The sequence below is a fragment of the Panulirus ornatus genome, chromosome 44 (genome assembly GCF_036320965.1).
Source record: "Panulirus ornatus isolate Po-2019 chromosome 44, ASM3632096v1, whole genome shotgun sequence".
NCBI lineage: Eukaryota > Metazoa > Arthropoda > Malacostraca > Decapoda > Palinuridae > Panulirus > Panulirus ornatus.
Window position 1 is genome coordinate 5,800,040 of NC_092267.1, and position 20,378 is coordinate 5,820,417.

The window sequence follows — 20,378 nt, forward strand, 5'->3', positions numbered from 1 at the left end:
GAGAGGTATCCCAAACCCCCCCACCCCACCATCCTATCCCTGGTGCTTGGGATGACGTCAACACCGGGATATCCCCAATAGGGACACGTGCGCACGCCTCCACCACGCCACGCCAGGGAGCCTGGTGCACGCCTCCACCACGCCCACCAGCCTGGTGCACTCCTCGATCCACCAACTTCTACCCTCGCAATATTGGAAAAAAAAAAAGAAAAAAAAAAGAAATCAGGACCCCCACGACTTTTGTGTCTTGTGTTGGCACCGGCGGCGGAGGAAGTCGTGGATCACCCGGGTTCGACTCCCGCTCGACTCTGGGGGAACCTCACGAACATGAAGAACTGGGACGGTCGTAAAGTGGAAGGAGGTGGAGGAGGAGGAGGAGGTGGTGGAGGAGGAGGAGGAAGAGGTGGAGGAGGCGGAGGTGGAGGAGGTGGAGGAGGAAGAGGTGGAGGAGGAGGAGGAGGTGGAGGAGGTGGAGGAGGAAGAGGTGGAGGAGGAGGAGGAGGTGGAGGAGGTGGAGGAGGTGGAGGAGGAAGAGGTGGAGGAGGAGGAGGAGGTGGAGGAGGAGGAGGAGGAAGAGGTGGAGGAGGAGGAGGAGGTGGTGGAGGTGGAGTATCTTCGTCTGTCACTTCTCATGTCCCACTTTTTAGAAAAATCTAGGGAAGGTGACCTGCTTATTTTTGACCTGCTTATTTTTGACCTGCTTATTTTTGACCTGCTTATTTTTGACCTGCTTATTTTTGACCTGCTTATTTTTGACCTGCTTATTTTTGACCTGCTTATTTTTTGACCTGCTTATTTTTGACCTGCTTATTTTTGACCTGCTTATTTTTGACCTGCTTATTTTTGACCTGCTTATTTTTGACCTGCTTATTTTTGACCTGCTTATTTTTGACCTGCTTATTTTTTACCTGCTTATTTTTGACCTGCTTATTTTTGACCTGCTTATTTTTGACCTGCTTATTTTTTGACCTGCTTATTTTTGACCTGCTTATTTTTGACCTGCTTATTTTTGACCTGCTTATTTTTGACCTGCTTATTTTTGACCTGCTTATTTTCAGGGGCGTTATGGTGATAAATGGAATAAATCAACTCTTGTGCGAGTCACGAGAGAGAATAAATGATTTATTTCGTAGGTCAGCCGGATGTGTTTTTGTACACACTTAAGGGACGGTATAGTGAACGAATAAATAGCTCCATGAATAATGTCGTTTCATCTCTCACCCCCCCCTTCGCCATCAGCTGACTTGTCCCCCCCCAACCCCCCCTCAGCCCCCCAGCCCCCCTCAGCCCCCCCTAAGAAACAGCTGATGCTCAAAAGGGGGTTGCCAAGGTTTCTTTATTGCCTCACGAAAGTAAACAAGAGAAGCGGGTTCCCACGCCCGCCATCCCTTCTCTCGGTGTTTATATATTTTCCTTTTTTTTTTTTTTTTTTTTCGTCGCTTATTGTCTCGCTGGTCACCCAGGAAGGGAGGGGGGGGGGGAGGGGGGGGTGTGGTCGAGAAGGTGTTGGGGGGGCGCGGCGCCCCGCCCCCCCCCCCTCCACCACACACACACACACACACACACACACACACACACACACACACACACACATCTCCCCTGGTGCTTTCTTATTATACGCACCGTCTATAGATAGATGGTATATCTATAGATATGGTATATCTATAGATGGTATATCTATATGGTATATGGTATATCTATATGGTATATGGTAGATGGTATATCTATATATCTATATAGATGGTATATCTATATGGTATATCTATAGATAGATGGTATATTTTGGTCAGGGGATAGGTAGATAGATGGTATATTTTGGTCAGGGGATAGATAGATAGATGGTATATTTTGGTCAGGGGATAGATAGATAGATGGTATATTTTGGTCAGGGGATAGATAGATAGATAGATGATATGAGCTTATCTTCATTCGATAGATAATTAGTAGAAGATGGGAATTGGTTCCATCTATATAGTGTTGACTGATGTGTGGATCCTATCCATGTCCCTGATTGGTGGAGTGTGGTATCCATGTACGTGATTGGTGGAGTGTGGGATCCATGTACCTGATTGGTGGAGTGTGGGATCCATGTACCTGATTGGTAGAGTGTGGGATCCATGTACCTGATTGGTGGAGTGTGGGATCCATGTCCCTGATTGGTGGAGTGTGGGATCCATGTACCTGATTGGTGGAGTGTGGGATCCATGTACCTGATTGGTAGAGTGTGGGATCCATGTACCTGATTGGTGGAGTGTGGGATCCATGTCCCTGATTGGTGGAGTGTGGGATCCATGTACCTGATTGGTGGAGTGTGGGATCCATGTACCTGATTCATTCACTTGGTTTTTTTTGTTGCTTGTGGTGGAAAATTAAAAAAAAAAAGGGGGGGGGGGACATTTTTGAGTGGTTGATATTGTCCAACTGGTGTGTGGGGGTGATTTTGGTCATGGAGAGAGAGAGAGAGAGAGAGAGAGAGAGAGAGAGAGAGAGAGAGAGAGAGAGAGAGGGGAGAGAGAGAGAGAGAGAGAGAGAGAGAGAGAGAGAGAGAGAGAGAGAGAGAGAGAGAGAGAGAGAGGAGCAGCTAGGGAGGTGATATTCAGCCTTTAATTACCACTTGAACTACACGTGACCTCGTTCCCGGCCTCGTCTTCTGTAATGACACTGACTTGGTCGCCTCTTCTCCCACCCACCCCCCCTCATCCTCCTCCCACCCTCTCTCTCTCTCTCTCTCTCTCTCTCTCTCTCTCTCTCTCTCTCTCTCTCTCTCATCGACCTCCCCCCCTTCCCCTCCCCCCAGTTACGATAGCGTAAGGGGAGTGGGAGAAGTGAGGGGTGGGGAGTGGTGGGGGAAGGGGGATTTGAAGGTGGGGGGGAAGTGGGATATTACAGAGGTATAAGTTTGTTGAGTATTGCTGGTAAATTATATGGGAGGGTATTGATTGAGAGGGTGAAGGCATGTACAGAGCATCAGACTGGGGAAGAGCAGCGTGGTTTCAGAAGTGGTAGAGGATGTGTGGATCAGGAGTTTGCTTTGAAGAATGCATGTGAGAAATACTTAGAAAAGCAAATGGATTTGTATGTAGCATTTATGGATCTGGAGAAGGCATATGATAGAGTTGATAGAGATGCTCTGTGGAAGGTATTAAGAATATATGGTGTGGGAGGCAAGTTGTTAGAAGCAGTGAAAAGTTTTTATCGAGGATGTAAGGCATGTGTACGTGTAGGAAGAGAGGAAAGTGATTGGTTCTCAGTGAATGTAGGTTTGCGGCAGGGGTGTGTGATGTCTCCATGGTTGTTTAATTTGTTTATGGATGGGGATGTTAGGGAGGTGAATGCAAGAGTTTTGGAAAGAGGGGCAAGTATGAAGTCTGTTGGGGATGAGAGAGCTTGGGAAGTGAGTCAGTTGTTGTTCGCTGATGATACAGCGCTGGTGGCTGATTCATGTGAGAAACTGCAGAAGCTGGTGACTGAGTTTGGTAAAGTGTGTGAAAGAAGAAAGTTAAGAGTAAATGTGAATAAGAGCAAGGTAATTAGGTACAGTAGGGTTGAGGGTCAAGTCAACTGGGAGGTAAGTTTGAATGGAGAAAAACTGGAGGAAGTAAAGTGTTTTAGATATCTGGGAGTGGATCTGGCAGCGGATGGAACCATGGAAGCGGAAGTGGATCATAGGATGGGGGAGGGGGCGAAAATCCTGGGAGCCTTGAAGAATGTGTGGAAGTCGAGAACATTATCTCGGAAAGCAAAAATGGGTATGTTTGAAGGAATAGTGGTTCCAACAATGTTGTATGGTTGCGAGGCGTGGGCTATGGATAGAGTTGTGCGCAGGAGGATGGATGTGCTGGAAATGAGATGTTTGAGGACAATGTGTGGTGTGAGGTGGTTTGATCGAGTGAGTAACGTAAGGGTAAGAGAGATGTGTGGAAATAAAAAGAGCGTGGTTGAGAGAGCAGAAGAGGGTGTTTTGAAATGGTTTGGGCACATGGAGAGAATGAGTGAGGAAAGATTGACCAAGAGGATATATGTGTCGGAGGTGGAGGGAACGAGGAGAAGTGGGAGACCAAATTGGAGGTGGAAAGATGGAGTGAAAAAGATTTTGTGTGATCGGGGCCTGAACATGCAGGAGGGTGAAAGGAGGGCAAGGAATAGAGTGAATTGGATCGATGTGGTATACCGGGGTTGACGTGCTGTCAGTGGATTGAATCAGGGCATGTGAAGCGTCTGGGGTAAACCATGGAAAGCTGTGTAGGTATGTATATTTGCGTGTGTGGACGTGTATGTATATACATGTGTATGGGGGTGGGTTGGGCCATTTCTTTCGTCTGTTTCCTTGCGCTACCTCGCAAACGCGGGAGACAGCGACAAAGCAAAAAAAAAAATATATATATACTTTTTTTTTTCAAACTATTCGCCATTTCCCGCGTTAGCGAGGTAGCGTTAAGAACAGAGGACTGGGCCTTTTTTGGAATATCCTCACCTGGCCCAATTCTCTGTTCCTTCTTTTGGAAAATTAAAAAAAAAACGAGAGGGGAGGATTTCCAGCCCCCCGCTCCCTCCCCTTTTAGTCGCCTTCTACGACACGCAGGGAATACGTGGGAAGTATTCTTAATCCCCTATCCCCCTATATATATATATATATATATATATATATATATATATATATATATATATATACCCCCCACTCCGGAGGGGGATTTCAAGGTGGGGAAGTGGGGGATATACACCCTCACTCCTCCTCCTCCTCCTCTTTGATCAATAACACTGTTATCTCCCGCAGCTACGCTGTTTCCCCCCCCGTCTGTATCAACACCCCGGGGTCGACCCGGCATATATATTCTAATACCTGGGATAATCTCCCCCCCCCCAACTACCCACATCTAACCACCGTGGACGGTACGAGACGAGGGCGTCCGTCAGCCTACCGTCCGCTGCGACGCCCGTCCTTTTTTTTTCTTTTTTTTTGGACGGTATATATGTATGTATATCCCCATGGTGGACGGTGAGACACTATGTAAACTTGACGCCCTTTCGTTTTGTTCCTGTCTGCTTTCATGAGGCGTTTTTTCTTCCTGTCTGCTTTCATGAGGCGTTTTTTCTTCCTGTCTGCTTTCATGAGGCGTTTTTTTCCCTGTCTGCTTTCATGAGGCGTTTTTTCTTCCTGTCTGCTTTTATGAGGCGTTTTTATCCCTGTCTGCTTTTATGAGGCGTTTTTTTTCCCTGTCTGCTTTTATGAGGCGTTTTTTTCCCTGTCTGCTTTTATGAGGCGTTTTTCTTCCTGTCTGCTTTTATGAGGCGTTTTTATCCCTGTCTGCTTTCATGAGGCGTTTTTTCTTCCTGTCTGCTTTTATGAGGCGTTTTTTTCCCTGTCTCCTTTTACGGGGCGTTTTTTTTCCCTGTCTGCTTTTATGAGGCGTTTTCCTTCTGTCTTAAGACAGTAGTTGCCTCCATGAACGACCCAGACCTCGTCAGGTGACACAGACCCTGCCTCCTCCTCCACCTCGTCCACCTCGTCCTCCACCACCTCCGACCCCCACGGCTCCTATAACACCCCCGCTTTCAGGGGCCTTGGGTGCACCAGCCTCTCTGGCCGATGAATAATGAATGCCCAGAGAGAGAGAGAGAGAGAGAGAGAGAGAGAGAGAGAGAGAGAGAGAGAGAGAGAGCTGGCCGGTTGGCGCAACCACTTGCCGTGCGCACGGTAATGCCCCGAGTTTGGGCGGGCCAAGTTTCACATGGGATTTACGCCCGAGTCTGATTACCTCTTGGCTGCCGCGGGTAAAGGCTTTTGTTATTAATGCTTTTATCCTCAGCTCTGACGCCAGCGGGACCAGATTGCTGGCAACAAGAGTCGGGAAACAGCAGAATAATGCGCTCGCCCCACCTAAGTTTGCTCTCCTCCCGTCGGAGGCGCGTGTGTCTCAGGTCCGCTGGGCTTATGAAACTCGTATTTCGTCTGATGCGATTTCGCTCCACGCGCTGAGAGAGGGGGAGGAGGGGGGGGGGGATTTACACCGGGGTTTGGGGGGGGTGAAGGTGAGGCAGAAGAGAGAGAGAGAGAGAGAGAGAGAGAGAGAGAGAGAGAGAGAGAGAGAGAGAGAGAGAGAGGGACACACACTCTCCCGTCTCTCATCATTGAGGAACCAGACGCATTGATAGACGATACCCAATCAACCCCCACCCACACCCACCCACCCACCACCGCCCACCGTCCTGCATATAATCCATTAATACCCTCTACCTACGCGATTCATCCCGTTGTCCACCGTGATGCGTATTAGCGTATATGTGTATAGACGCGGCTCGCCGCTCGTCCACATATCACGTTATCCACACTTCAGTCCAGGCGCGCCAGGCGCGCACAGGCTTGTCAATAGATCTCCTTTTAACGAAGAATCTGGCTAGGTTGGACATCCTCCTCGTCATTTTCTCCAGTTCCACGAACCTTGTCTGGTTACACTGGAATCAACGTTATGAACCGTTCCTTTTGCAGTGGGTGATAAGATCTGAGTTTACAGTGGGAGTATGGAGGGGGTAGGCACTGTTATTGTAGTAAGGCGAGGTAAAAAGAATGTATGGGTTTGTATATTGGTATCGCTTGATATATATATATATATATATATATATATATATATATATATATATATATATATATATATATATATATATATATATATATATATATTGTCATGTACTCTCCTAAGATCTTGTTTAAGGGTATTGGATTACTAACAATCGAATAGTCGTTTCCCTGTTAGGGGCGATCATAGCCTTGCAGTTAGCGTTCCCAGCTACCACGCAAATGGTACGGGGTTCGAATCTTTGCATATATGCATATTATCAAGTACTCTCCTAAGATCTTGTTTAAGTTAAAACTCTTATATTATTTTGTCCTCCATACTACGCACCACTTCCTCTCTGCCACGTTGGAACTTAGATCGCTCTGCGTTAGGATTCAATTAGTTCAAGTCCTTGTTGCTTCGTCTCACTTTGACTGAGACAAGCCGGGCTTCATACCAACCCTTTATATATCGGTGTGGACGCCTTCCACGTCAGTCTCACCCCAGACGGCAACCTGAGGTGTAGTTTCTCTTCCCCGAGGTGTGGTGGTGTGGTAGGGGAGCAGAACGATTTTATTATGTAAGTTAAGCTGCCTTTGTGGTTAAAGGCACTTGTGGTTGTGTTAACATAGTGTTATGTTGTGTGCTGGGAAATTGCTTTTCATTTGATTTGTGGTAATATTTTTCTATTCATGGGGATGTGATTCATGGATTCATTGTTGATTGACTTTGGTTAATTAGTTATTATACTTGCTGTTACTTTGTGATTTTGTGTTACTTCTATGTTTTGATTAATAATGCTAATCATTATCAACCTGGGCTCATTCTAGACCTAATAAAATAATTTTTCACAATCATTTATGACGGGTCTTCTCGCAGTATAACCTAGACAACAGTTCTCTATATCGACCATTACTTTCATTACTGTGAGAGCTAGATTCGTTATGATATATATAGCGAGGTCGTGTTAAAAACACAGGAGTGTGCCTTAGAGGGGAATATCCTCACTTGGCCCCCTTCTCTGTTCCTTCTTTTGGAAAATTAAAAACTGGAGGGGAGGATTTCCAGCCCCTCCCGCTCCCTCCCCCTTTTAGTCGCCTTCTACGACGCGTAGGGAATACGTGGGAAGTATTCTTTCTCCCTTATCCCCAGGGATACTATAGATGTCATATATAGGAATATAGATAGACAGAGAGAGAGTGAACTTTGATCGACTGATGATAGTCATCTCTTGCTTTCTTTTTCCTTTCTTCAGCCATGGCTGTCCCCTGGTCGCTGGCTAACGTGGACGACCTAGCGACCAAGAGTTGGAAGCCCAGGTGACCTCAACCATCATGACAAGGTGAGCCACACATGTCAACACGCCAGGTGTATCATGACTCATACCAGAGATAACGTGTGCAGTTAGTAGCCGGAGAACTTTTCATGTTACGACGTATCCCAAAGAAGCGCCTGGGTTCGAATCCCAGTTGCGCCAATAGGTCTAAAGTCAACCCAGCTGTTCGTCCACACTTAGGGGTTTGGTCGATGAAATAGGTACCTGGCTCAGGCTAGGGTATATTTATATATTTCTATGAGTCCACGGGGAGATGAAACACGATAAGTTCCCAAGTGCATTTTCGTGCAATAATCACATCATCAGGGGAGATACAAGACAGGAATGTAAGTCTGCTGATATACAACAAAGAGACGTAGCTAAGACGCCATTTAGTGTGTGTGTGTATATATATATATATATATATATATATATATATATATATACAGCACATCAACCCCGGTATACCACATCGATCCAATTCACTCTGTTCCTTGCCCTCCTTTCACCCTCCTGCATGTTCAGGCCCCGATCACACAAAATCTTTTTCACTCCATATTTCCACCTCCAATTTGGTCTCCCACTTCTCGTTCCCTCCACCTCCGACACATATATCCTCTTGGTCAATCTTTCCTCACTCATTCTCTCCATGTGCCCAAACCATTTCAAAACGCCCTCTTCTGCTCTCTCAACCACGCTCTTTTTATTTCCACACATCTCTCTTACCCTTACGTTACTTACTCGATCAAACCACCTCACACCACACATTGTCCTCAAACATCTCATTTCCAGCACATCCATCCTCCTGCGCACAACTCTATCCATAGCCCACGCCTCGCAACCATACAACATTGTTGGAACCACTATTCCTTCAAACATACCCATTTTTGCTTTCCGAGATAATGTTCTCGACTTCCACACATTCTTCAAGGCTCTCAGGATTTTCGCCCCCTCCCCCACCCTATGATCCACTTCCGCTTCCATGGTTCCATCCGCTGACAGATCCACTCCCAGATATCTAAAACACTTTACTTCCTCCAGTTTTTCTCCATTCAAACTTACCTCCCAATTTATTTGACCCTCAACCCTACTGTACCTAATTACCTTGCTCTTATTCACATTTACTCTTAACTTTCTTCTTTCACACACTTTACCAAACTCAGTCACCAGCTTCTGCAGTTTCTCACATGAATCAGCCACCAGCACTGTATCATCAGCGAACAACAACTGACTCACTTCCCAAGCTCTCTCATCCCCAACAGACTTCATACTTGCCCCTCTTTCCAAAACTCTTACATTCACCTCCCTAACAACCCCATCCATAAACAAATTAAACAACCATGGAGACATCACACACCCCTGCCGCAAACCTACATTCACTGAGAAGAGAGGAAAGTGATTGGTTCTCAGTGAATATATATATATACATATATATATATATATATATATATATATATATATATATATATATATATATATATATATAGCGTTAATGGGATGGCCTTGATTGGTTTCCGTGTTGTCTCAGCTAAAGTAAAAAGTATGTGGTAATGAATTGAGAGACATGGCCTTTTATTTAAGTAATCTTTAATTAAAGTCTTTTATTTCTGATATTACAGGTAGGTCCGCTCTGGGCAAGCGCCACTGATGGACGGCAGCGCCACGCAAAGGGGCCAGGTAAGTACGCCTCCTTTATCCGTTCGATTTTAACGTGTTGCCACGGACAGACGCATGCAGTAGTGGTCTCTGTGGTCTCGCTCTTCGCGTGACTTCCGTCCGCTCTTGCGGGATGCTCCCTCTTCGCGTATGGCCCATCACCCTTAAAATCCCTTAAATCCCGCAGATTAAGGCGAGTTTGCTTGTGGGGAGATTAGGAGCCTCCTTGGGCTTGGTGGGGTGTATAATTGGGGATCCGGGGAGTTCGAGCGTACTTATTTGGGGGTCGTCTTCTGTGCAATTCCTCACTCTGTTAAGGGTGTTTGACACTTAAGGGCGTGTGATACCTTCCTCCCATTTACCATTCTGAGGGCCTGAGGGCTGGATGGCCCCTCGCCCCCCCCTCACCCTTTTTCAGTTCAAGGGCGATGTTCAAGGGCGTTACAAACGCATCCGTCGCCTTTAGGGCGATCAGATGCAAAAGCCTTTTAATTTCAGTTTGTGTTTTTCCTTTTGTGTAAGCGTTACAGCCCACCTTCAGCGGTTACAGGAATACAGTGTTGCTCCTTCCGTCAGCGCGGTATTACAGCGCTGAGCCAGTACAGTGCTGTAACACTGGCAGTGTTGCAGCAGCGTTGAAATGATAGGGACGGAAAAAGAAACGCAAATTTTTACATTCATACAACTGGTAAACCTTGAAAATAACCCTAAATCTCTTATTTTTTTTTTCCCCCCCCTCTTCGCTGAGGGTGGATGGTTCGGTGGGATACGAAGCCGTGATCCTGTGAATACTTCACTCGACACACTGTCCAGTGCGCCAGGTCACGGCCCTGACAGCCAGTCAGGTCGTGCCGTTCTCTGCTCGCCCAGAGGCTAGGCCTACTGAACTGGTCGAGCCCGGGCGGCGGTGTCGACCATACCTGCCTCCTCCTCCTCCTCCTGCTACCATACCTGCCTCCTCCTCCTGCTACCATACCTGCCTCCTCCTGCTACCATACCTGCCTCCTCCTCCTCCTCCTGCTACCATACCTGCCTCCTCCTCCTCCTCCTGCTACCATACCTGCCTCCTCCTCCTACCATACCTCCCTCCTCCTCCTCCTCCTCCCTACCATACCTGCCTCCTCCTCCTCCTACCATACCTGCCTCCTCCTCCTCCTCCTACCATACCTCCCTCCTCTTCCTCCTCCTATTATTCATAGGTTCGTATCCAGTTGAGGACTTTGGCTGCAGTTGCCCCCTTCGGGTGTGTAGCGCCAGACACGATGTTGTGGACACCTGTGTGGCTCGTTAGTAGGGACTGTCGCCCTTCTACTGTCCCGATGCTTGTACTGGAGGGTACTGTCGCGCTTCTACTATCTCAATGCTTGTACTAGTAGGCACTGTCGCACATCTACTGTCTCAATGCCTGTACTGATAGGTACTTTCGCTCGTCTACTGTCTCAGTACCTGTACTGGTGGGTACTGTCGCGCGTCTACTGTCTCAGTACCTGTACTGGTAAGTACTTTCGCACATGTCTCAATGCCTGTGGGTACTGTCGCACCTCTACTGTCTCAATGCCTGTGGGTACCGTCGCACATCTACTGTCTCAATGCCTGTGGGTACTGTCGCACATCTACTCTCCCGGATACTAGAGTTTCCCCTCCCTCTATCTGTCCCACCAGCCCTAGACAGAAGGGTCCCTCCGGTCCTCTGTCATCGTATGGACGGGGGAGGGGAGGTGAGGTGCGAGGCATTGAAGAACTCCTATGCATGACCTGGCTCATGCACGCCCGAACCAAGTTGATAACAGCACTTCCACCCTGCATGGCAGCGCATGACACACTGCCCTCAGCCATGACCCCCCCTGGACACACACACACACACACACACGGTAGGACAGAGCAGCAAAGCCCTGGCTCGTGTGTGTGATTTCAAGCTTATAGTGTTCCTCCATCTGGGCCCAGGCAAGCAAGCACACTGGGACAATCTGCTTTGGAGTCGCCACATATATATATATATATTTCTTTTCTTTTCTTTCAAACTATTCGCCATTTCCCGCCTCAGCGAGGTAGCGTTAAGAACAGAGGACTGGGCCTCTGAGGAAACATCCACACTGGCCCCCTTCTCTGTTCCTTCCTTTGGAAAATTACAAAAGAAAAAAAAATGAGAGGGGAGGATTTCCAGCCCCCCGCTCCCTCCCCTTTTAGTCGCCTTCTACGACACGCAGGGAATACGTGGGAAGTATTCTTAATCCCCTATCCCCAAGGATATATATATATATACACACACATATATATATATATACTCCTAAGCACGATGTTGAGTTGTGAGTGTGTTAGAGATTGGGGCGTGTTTGTGTTGAGTGAGTGTGGGCCCTGAGTGTGTGAGGGAGATTGAAGGATAGATAGTTTAGAGAGAGAGAGAGAGAGAGAGAGAGAGAGAGTGAGTCTCTCTTGCTAGGGATCCTGAGGTGGGGGGGGGGAGATGTGTGTGTGTGTGTGTGTGTCTCGTGTAGCCGGGGAGATGTGGCCCTCACGTCTCCCCTCCCCAGTAGAGTCTGGGGCGTCTCGTGTGGCCGGGGAGATGTGGCCTCTCACGTCTCCCCTCTCCGTCAGCAGCCGGAAACATCATCTCCTTCCTGCCACCTCTCCCTCTCTCCCTCACTCCCTCCCTATAACTCTCCCAACCACTCTCCCTCCCTCCCTCCTTCCCTCCCTCTTCCTTCACTCCCACCCACTCACTGTGGCAGTTTCACAGCGTCACCTTCCTGTCTAAGTCTGCCTGTCTGTCACTTTTTTTTCCTGTCTCTCTCTCTCTCAGATACACACAGACGCTGTTGGAAATATAGGACAGGAGAATATGTATTGATTATTGGGAAGAGGACTGAAAACAGAAAGCTACGGCTGGCAGAGAGAGAAACAGAGAGGAAGAGAGAGAGAGAGAGAGAGAGAGAGAGAGAGAGAGAGAGAGAGAGAGAGAGAGAGAGACATCCTAAAGACGTGGAGCATCAAGCATTAGATTACTAGATGGAGCCATAGACAGGGGTAGCCTGGCGGTAATATCCACAGGACTAAAGTGGAAATATGTGATCTGCCACATATGTGCACATGATGCCAGAGAATTCGAGGCCTTAGAGTAAAGAGCAGAGGTGTGGAGGATGAGTCGGAGGTAGATGAGGGTTCTGCCCACAAGTGGGAAGCGTTAAAGACGCAATGTTGGTGCACTTTTTCCCTCTTCTATGGGTATTACTTTGGTTTATGTACCCGAGTGCTGGCTACCTGTGTGCCCCCCACCATTAGTTGGACTACGCAGTACGTGACAGGCTGGTGCGTCACGAGATTAGTGTGTGGCCATCGGCAACGCAAAGGGACTTAGAGAGTTAGTGGAGTGAGAGGTAGAGATGAGATAAGAGAGAGAAGAGATGAATTTCTTTCTTTTTTTCTTCTTTTTTTTGGTCCTTAGAGACGAAGACTGTGTTCTGGTCGAAGAGAAGAGAGTGAGAGGTTGCGAAGGAAGGTGCTTTCTCTCTCTCTCTCTCTCTCTCTCTCTCTCTCTCTCTCTCTCTCTCTCTTTCCCACCTCTCACTTTGTTACACGCCTCCGTACACTCACCTCTCACCTCATCGCCTCTGTTTATTTGCCCCCCCTTCTCTCTCTCTCTCTGACAGATAGGGGGGGGGGGGGTACTTTTATATTTGCCAGACTTCAGAAGCGCGGGCCATCAGTGCCCTGTGTGTGTGTGTGTGCGTGCGTGCGTGTATGTGTGTGGGTCGAAGGAAATTTGTATGATAACAGAGGAAGTTTGAGGGAGAGAGAGTGGTCTACACGAGTGTAGGAAATGCCCCCTTTCTCGTTCTGTACAATAGATTACAACCCTTACAGCACAACTTGTTGACAACACTTCCAGCACAACTTGTCGACAACACTTCCAGCACAACTTGTCGACAACACTTCCAGCACAACCTGTCGACAACACTTCCAGCACAACCTGTCGACAACACTTCCAGCACAACTTGTCGACAACACTTCCAGCACAACTTGTCGACAACACTTCCAGCACAACCTGTTGACAACACTTCCAGCACAACCTGTTGACAACACTTCCAGCACAACCTGTTAATCATACCTTGTTCCAGCAAAGCAGTTTCATGTTCCAGTATAGTGATGCTAGAGATATATTTCTCATTACACCTTAAGATTTTGCGGTCTCTCTCTCTCTCTCTCTCTCTCTCTCTCTCTCTCTCTCTCTCTCTCTCTCTCTCTCTCTCTCTCTCTCTCTCTCTCTCTCTCTCTCTCTCAGAGCGAAGCCCAGGGTGTTTCCCTCCCACTTCCCTCCTCCCGCACCTTCGTGTCTTCACGGAACGAGACACATCCCTCCACCTCTCCTTCATCCTCAGTCGTCTTCCCCATTGCTCGCCAACCCTTACTTACTTACTTACTTACTTGCCTCACTTAAGAAACATGGTCTTATCTTCCTGGGGGAGAGGGAGGGGGGCGGGGGGAAGGGGAGGAAGGGGGGTTATCCCCCTCTCCCCCCTCCCCACCTCCCGAAGCAGAGCTCTGGAGAAGCCATTTTAGAAATAATGATATATATATATATATATATATATATATATATATATATATTGGAAAGGATCACTATTTTGTGCGTGATCAAGAAATTCCTACTCATAGGAATGTATATATATATATATATATATATATATATATATATATATATATATATATATATATATATATATATATATCCGAGACAAGCGTTGGCTATCTTGTGAGAACCATTTTGGTCACGTGTCTCTCTCATTCCAGCGGCGGATGAGAAATAAACACTGCTTCCCACGCGGGAAGCCAAACAGAATTGGGGAGAGATGGCTGGGTTCGAACCCCACTGCTGCCGCTCGGGAGAGATGACTGGGTTCGAACCCTACCGCTGCCGCTCGGGAGAGATGGCTGGGTTCGAACCCCGCTGCCTCCGCTCGGGAGAGATGGCTGGGTTCGAACCCCATCGCTGCCGCTGCTCGGGAGAGATGACTGGGTTCGAACCCCATCGCTGCCGCTGCTCGGGAGAGATGGCTGGGTTCGAACCCCGCTGCCGCCGCTCAGGAGAGATGGCTGGGTTCGAACCCCACCGCTGCCGCTAGGGAGAGATGGCTGGGTTCGAATCTCCCTGCCACTACTGCTGCTTCTGTGGGTTCTCGTCCCAAATATTTGTGGTGTTGGGGGGGAAAAAACTGGTGCCATTACACTGGTTAGTTTTCGCATTCGTTCGATGTTTTATAGCGTTGTGGTCCAGCGTTGTGTGTGTGTGTGTGTGTGTGTGTGTATGTGTGTGTGTGTGTGTTTGTGTGTGTGTGTGTGTGTAATTACCCATTTGTATTTGCCTATTTTGTGCTGTATGGGGACGGAGTTTTACACTCATGTTGCCCCGTCTCTTAACAGGTATATATGTGCCATGGCCTTCCAATCTATCTGTCTAACTATCTTTTAGTCTATCTATCTATCTCTCTCTATCTATCTATCTACTTATCTACATTGATCGACCAGCCCCAAGAGAAGGATGAACACCTTGGCTGAGTGTAGGCGGATTCGAACTGGTGCAAACCCGACCTCGGGCGGGCCCGTGGTGAGTCATGGTCAGCAAGGCAAGCCACGGAGGCCCATGTATATGCGTGTGTATGTTCATCGTATGGATAAGGCACCACTGACCACATAACGCTATATGATATACTCACCTTCATTAATCACCGTATATTCATATATGACTTTATTCAACCAGACTTTAGTCATCAAAGGTGTATTGGTTAGCGTTGCTGACCATGACGCATTCACGGGCCGCCCGGGGTCGAGCTTGCATAGGTTCGAATCCTGGTTTTCGGTAGGGGGTCCACAGTCAACCCAGCTGTTCGTCATTCTTGGTTGGTTGGTCGATAAGATGGGTACATGAATTATGCTAAGGTATATATATATATATATATATATATATATATATAGATGGATACATAGGTAGATAGATATATAGATAGATAGATAGATACATAAATAGATAGCATAGCATGAATGAGAATGCTTTGATTAGAGCATTCAATTGCCCATGCCGTCATATACATCATATACATTGAGTTTTTAATGACCCAATTTATTCTGATTTCATCACAGTATTCACATTCACGTCGAATATTTGTCATTGACGAAGATTTTGAATAGCGAATATTTATTTTTTCTTTTAATTTTCAGTACAACACAGTTTTAATGTTGTAGAAATATTCTGGTTCATAGGTTTTAAAAAAACTTTGTGGCTTATTGAATTAAAAAAACATTTTGGTTTATGGGTTAAAAAAAACTTTTTGGTTTGTGGGTTAAAAAACTTTTTGGTTTATTGGATTAAAAAACTTTTTGGTTTATGGGTTAAAAAAAAACTTTTTGATTTCGTCTTTTATTGTGTTTGATCAAGATCCGTTTTCTGATGAAACATATTTCTTATATTTCTTTTCTTACCCATCACCATCTTATGAGTTCCTTTCCCTTAAAGTCTCTTACCCTATTAGATCTTTACCTTACAGTTTCTGCTGTTTCCTACCTTACATGCTCTTACCCAACAATTTTCACAGAGTTCCTTACCTTACAGTTTTCTTACCTTAAGGTCTATTTCCCTGCACTTCCTTACCCTACAATTCCTACCCTTACACACCCATACCCTACAGTTTCTTACCTTACATTTCCTTACCCTCGTGTACCTTACCTTACATTCCCTTACCCTACAATATCTTACCTAGAACGCCCTTACCTTACCCTACAATCCATTTTCCTGCACTTCCTTACCCTACAATTCCTACCCTACACACCCTTACCCTACAATTCCTTACCTAGAACGCCCTTACCCTACCTTACCTTACCCTACAGTCCCTACCCATCCCAATACACAGTGGGAGTGGGAGGGGTGGTCCGTACATGGGAGGGGGTGGGTGGTGGTCCGTCCGGCTCACGGACCACGGATCCGCTTGTCGTAGCGCACTGGCCCATTTTTGTCCTTCTGGGCCTGTGGGCAAGTGGCCGGTCCACGAGAGAGAGAGAGAGAGAGAGAGAGAGAGAGAGAGAGAGAGAGAGAGAGAGAGAGAGATCTTCATCACCTCACCATTAATCTCACTTTTCTATACATGGATTATCGGTCATCCGTGAATGATTATCTTTTAAGGGCGGTACGGGGCTACAACTCTGGATTATCGAAGACTTAATCCCCTTCTCCCTTCATCTCTCTTCCTCCATCCCTTCATCTCTTCCGGCGGGAACTATAAACATCGAGGGAGGAACAAGAGACGTATCCAAAACCCTAAAATTCAATCGAATCTTATTTGATTTGGCGTAGATAGAAAAAAAAAACAAAAGACGGCTTAAAAATTATCATTAATTCTTTTTCCTCGGTCTCTTATACGGCATTGGATTCCACTTGGGCGAAGGGAACCCCATTCCATATATCATTATAAAGGATTTGATCTCTCTCTAACCCGGGAGATGTCTGCTGTATGTATAGGCATGGGTAGACATAAGAATTTGTAAGTTTGTATTGGGGTTATGATGTCTCGTCTGATGGGTTATGAGTTGAGGTTGTGGGCAATTGAATATCTTTTCTTTCTTTCAAACTATTCGCCATTTCCCGCATTAGCGAGGTAGCGTTAAGAACAGAGGACTGGGCCTTTGAGGGAATACCCTCACCTGGCCCAATTCTCTGTTCCTTCTTTTGGAAAAAAAAAAAAAAAAAAAACGAGAGGGGAGGATTTCCAGCCCCCCGCTCCCTCCCCTTTTAGTCGCCTTCTACGACACGCAGGGAATACGTGGGAAGTACTCTTAATCCCCTATCCCCCATCGTCTGATGGGTTATGAGTTCAGATTGTGGGCAATTGAATATATATATATATATATATATATATATATATATATATATATATATATATATATATATATATATTTTCTTTGCTTTGTCGCTGTCTCCTGCGTTTGCGAGGTAGCGCAAGGAAACAGACGAAAGAATTGGCCCAACCCACCCCCATACACATGTATATACATACACGTCCACACACGCAAATATACATGCCTACACAACTTTCCATGGTTTACCCCAGACGCTTCACATGCCCTGATTCAATCCACTGACAGCACGTCAACCCCGGTATACCACATCGATCCAATTCACTCTATTCCTTGCCCTCCTTTCACCCTCCTGCATGTTCAGGCCCCGATCACACAAAATCTTTTTCACTCCATCTTTCCACCTCCAATGTGGTCTCCCACTTCTCCTCGTTCCCTCCACCTCCGACACATATATCCTCTTGGTCAATCTTTCCTCACTCATTCTCTCCATGTGCCCTAACCATTTCAAAACACCCTCTTCTGCTCTCTCAACCACGCTCTTTTTATTTCCACACATCTCTCTCACCCTTACGTTACTTAGACGATCAAACCACCTCACACCACACATTGTCCTCAAACATCTCATTTCCAGCACATCCATCCTCCTGCGCACAACTCTATCCATAGCCCACGCCTCGCAACCATACAACATTGTTGGAACCACTATTCCTTCAAACATACCCATTTTTGCTTTCCGAGATAATGTTCTCGACTTCCACACATTCTTCAAGGTTCACAGGATTTTCGCCCCCTCCCCCACCGTATGATCCACTTCCGCTTCCATGGTTCCATCCGCTGCCAGATCCACTCCCAGACATCTAAAACACTTTACTTCCTACAGTGTTTCTCCATTCAAACTTACCTCCCAGTTGACTTGACCCACAACCCTACTGTACCTAATAACCTTTCTCTTATTCACATTTACTCTTAACTTTCTTCTTTCACACACTTTACCAAACTCAGTCACCAGCTTCTGCAGTTTCTCACATGAATCAGCCACCAGCGCTGTATCATCAGCGAACAACAACTGACTCACTTCCCAAGCTCTCTCATCCACAACAGACTTCATACTTGCCCCTCTTTCCAAAACTCTTGCATTCACCTCCCTAACAACCCCATCCATAAACAAATTAACCATGGAGACATCACACACCCCTGCCGCAAACCTACATTCACTGAGAACCAATCACTTTCCTCTCTTCCTACACGTACACATGCCTTACATCCTCGATAAAAACTTTTCACTGCTTCTAACAACTTGCCTCCCACACCATATATTCTTAATACCTTCCACAGAGCATCTCTAACAACTCTATCATATGCCTTCTCCAGGTCCATAAATGCTACATACAAATCCATTTGCTTTTCTAAGTATTTCTCGCATACATTCTTCAAAGCAAACACCTGATCCACACATCCTCTACCACTTCTGAAACCACACTGCTCTTCCCCAATCTGATGCTCTGTACATGCCTTCACCCTCTCAAATATATATATATATATATATATATATATATATATATATATATATATATATATATATATATATATATATATATATTCCTATGAGTCCACGGGGAAAATGAAACATGAAAAGTTCCCAAGTGCACTTTCGTGTAATAATCACATCATCTGGTGAGACACAAGAGAGAAATATAAGTCAGTCTCTTCGTCTCTTCGAGGTATATCAACTGACTGTTACATTTCTCTCCTGTGTCTCCCCTGATGATGTGATTATTACGCGAAAGTGCACTTGGGAACTTTTCGTGTTTCATTTTCCCCGTGGACTCGTAGGAATATCTTGATCACGCGCAAAATTGTGATCCTTTCCAATATATATATATATATATATATATATATATATATATATATATATATATATATATATATATATATATATATATATATATATATATCATACAAACCTCCAACAGCCAGGATCGAACCCGGGACCCCTGCGTGTTAGCGAGGTGGCCCCAAGAACAGAGGACTGAGCCTTAGAGGGGTATATCCTCACTTGGCCCCCTTCTCTGTTCCTTCTTTTGGAAAGTAATACAGGAGGGGAGGATTTCCAGCCACCCAGCTCCTACCCTATTTTAGTCGCCTTCTACGACACGCAGGGAATACGTGGGAAGTATTCTTTCTCCCCTATCCCCAGGGATGTGTGTGTGTATGTGTGTGTGTGTGTGTGTGTCAAGTATTCAATTTACTCTATGATCACACAAGCCAAGATCCTCATCTCGACTTCTCGACTAATAAGTGAATAAATTAGTTTTTCCCCCTAGTTATTCGCCAGTCCACAATTTTGATGAGAATTTTTTTATTAGATTACAATTTAATTCCTTCCAGTGATGATGGAAGGTGAGGTTCACACACACACACACACATACAGAGAGAGAGAGAGAGAGAGAGAGAGAGAGAGAGAGAGAGAGAGAGAGAGAGACACACACACACACACACACACACACACACACACACACACAACAACCACTCATCATACTTTATGGTACATAGCCATACAACCCCCCTCCCCCATCCCCATCCCGTAGCTGCTAACAGCCCAATTCGATCGTACCGCCGGAGCTCCTCTCTATCTCCCGGAAATTTAATCACTTACCGCTAATTAACTGCCCACCTTCGACGTTGGGCCATAAATTGTATCACGAGGTAATTAATAAATCCATTAATTAATCCATTCATTGACTCGTATGTTGATAAACAGAGTTGAACAGGTGGGTTGTGGTGTTGACAGTGGATGAGCACTTACTTCCATAGTGGAATACGGTTCACAGTGGCAGCTCCCACTAGATAGACTGTCTACTTGTTCGTAAGTGGATTACCGTTCACAGTGGCAGCTCCCACTAGATAACTACCTCTTTCAAAGTGGAGTACCGTTCACAGTGGCAGCTCCCACTAGATAACTACCTGTTCCCAAGTGGAGTGCCGTTCACAGTGGCAGCTCCCACTAG

General features: G+C 46.2%; 1 protein-coding gene across 1 annotated transcript in view; it reads left to right on the plus strand.

Moving 5' to 3' along the window:
* Positions 1–20,378, plus strand: part of LOC139762691 (GATOR2 complex protein WDR24-like) — a 458,282-nt gene that overhangs the window by 90,911 nt on the left and 346,993 nt on the right. The window contains exon 2 of the mRNA XM_071687656.1: positions 7,810–7,896. The gene's annotated coding sequence lies outside the window, so the exon portion shown is untranslated. The remainder of the gene's footprint in view (positions 1–7,809; positions 7,897–20,378) is intronic.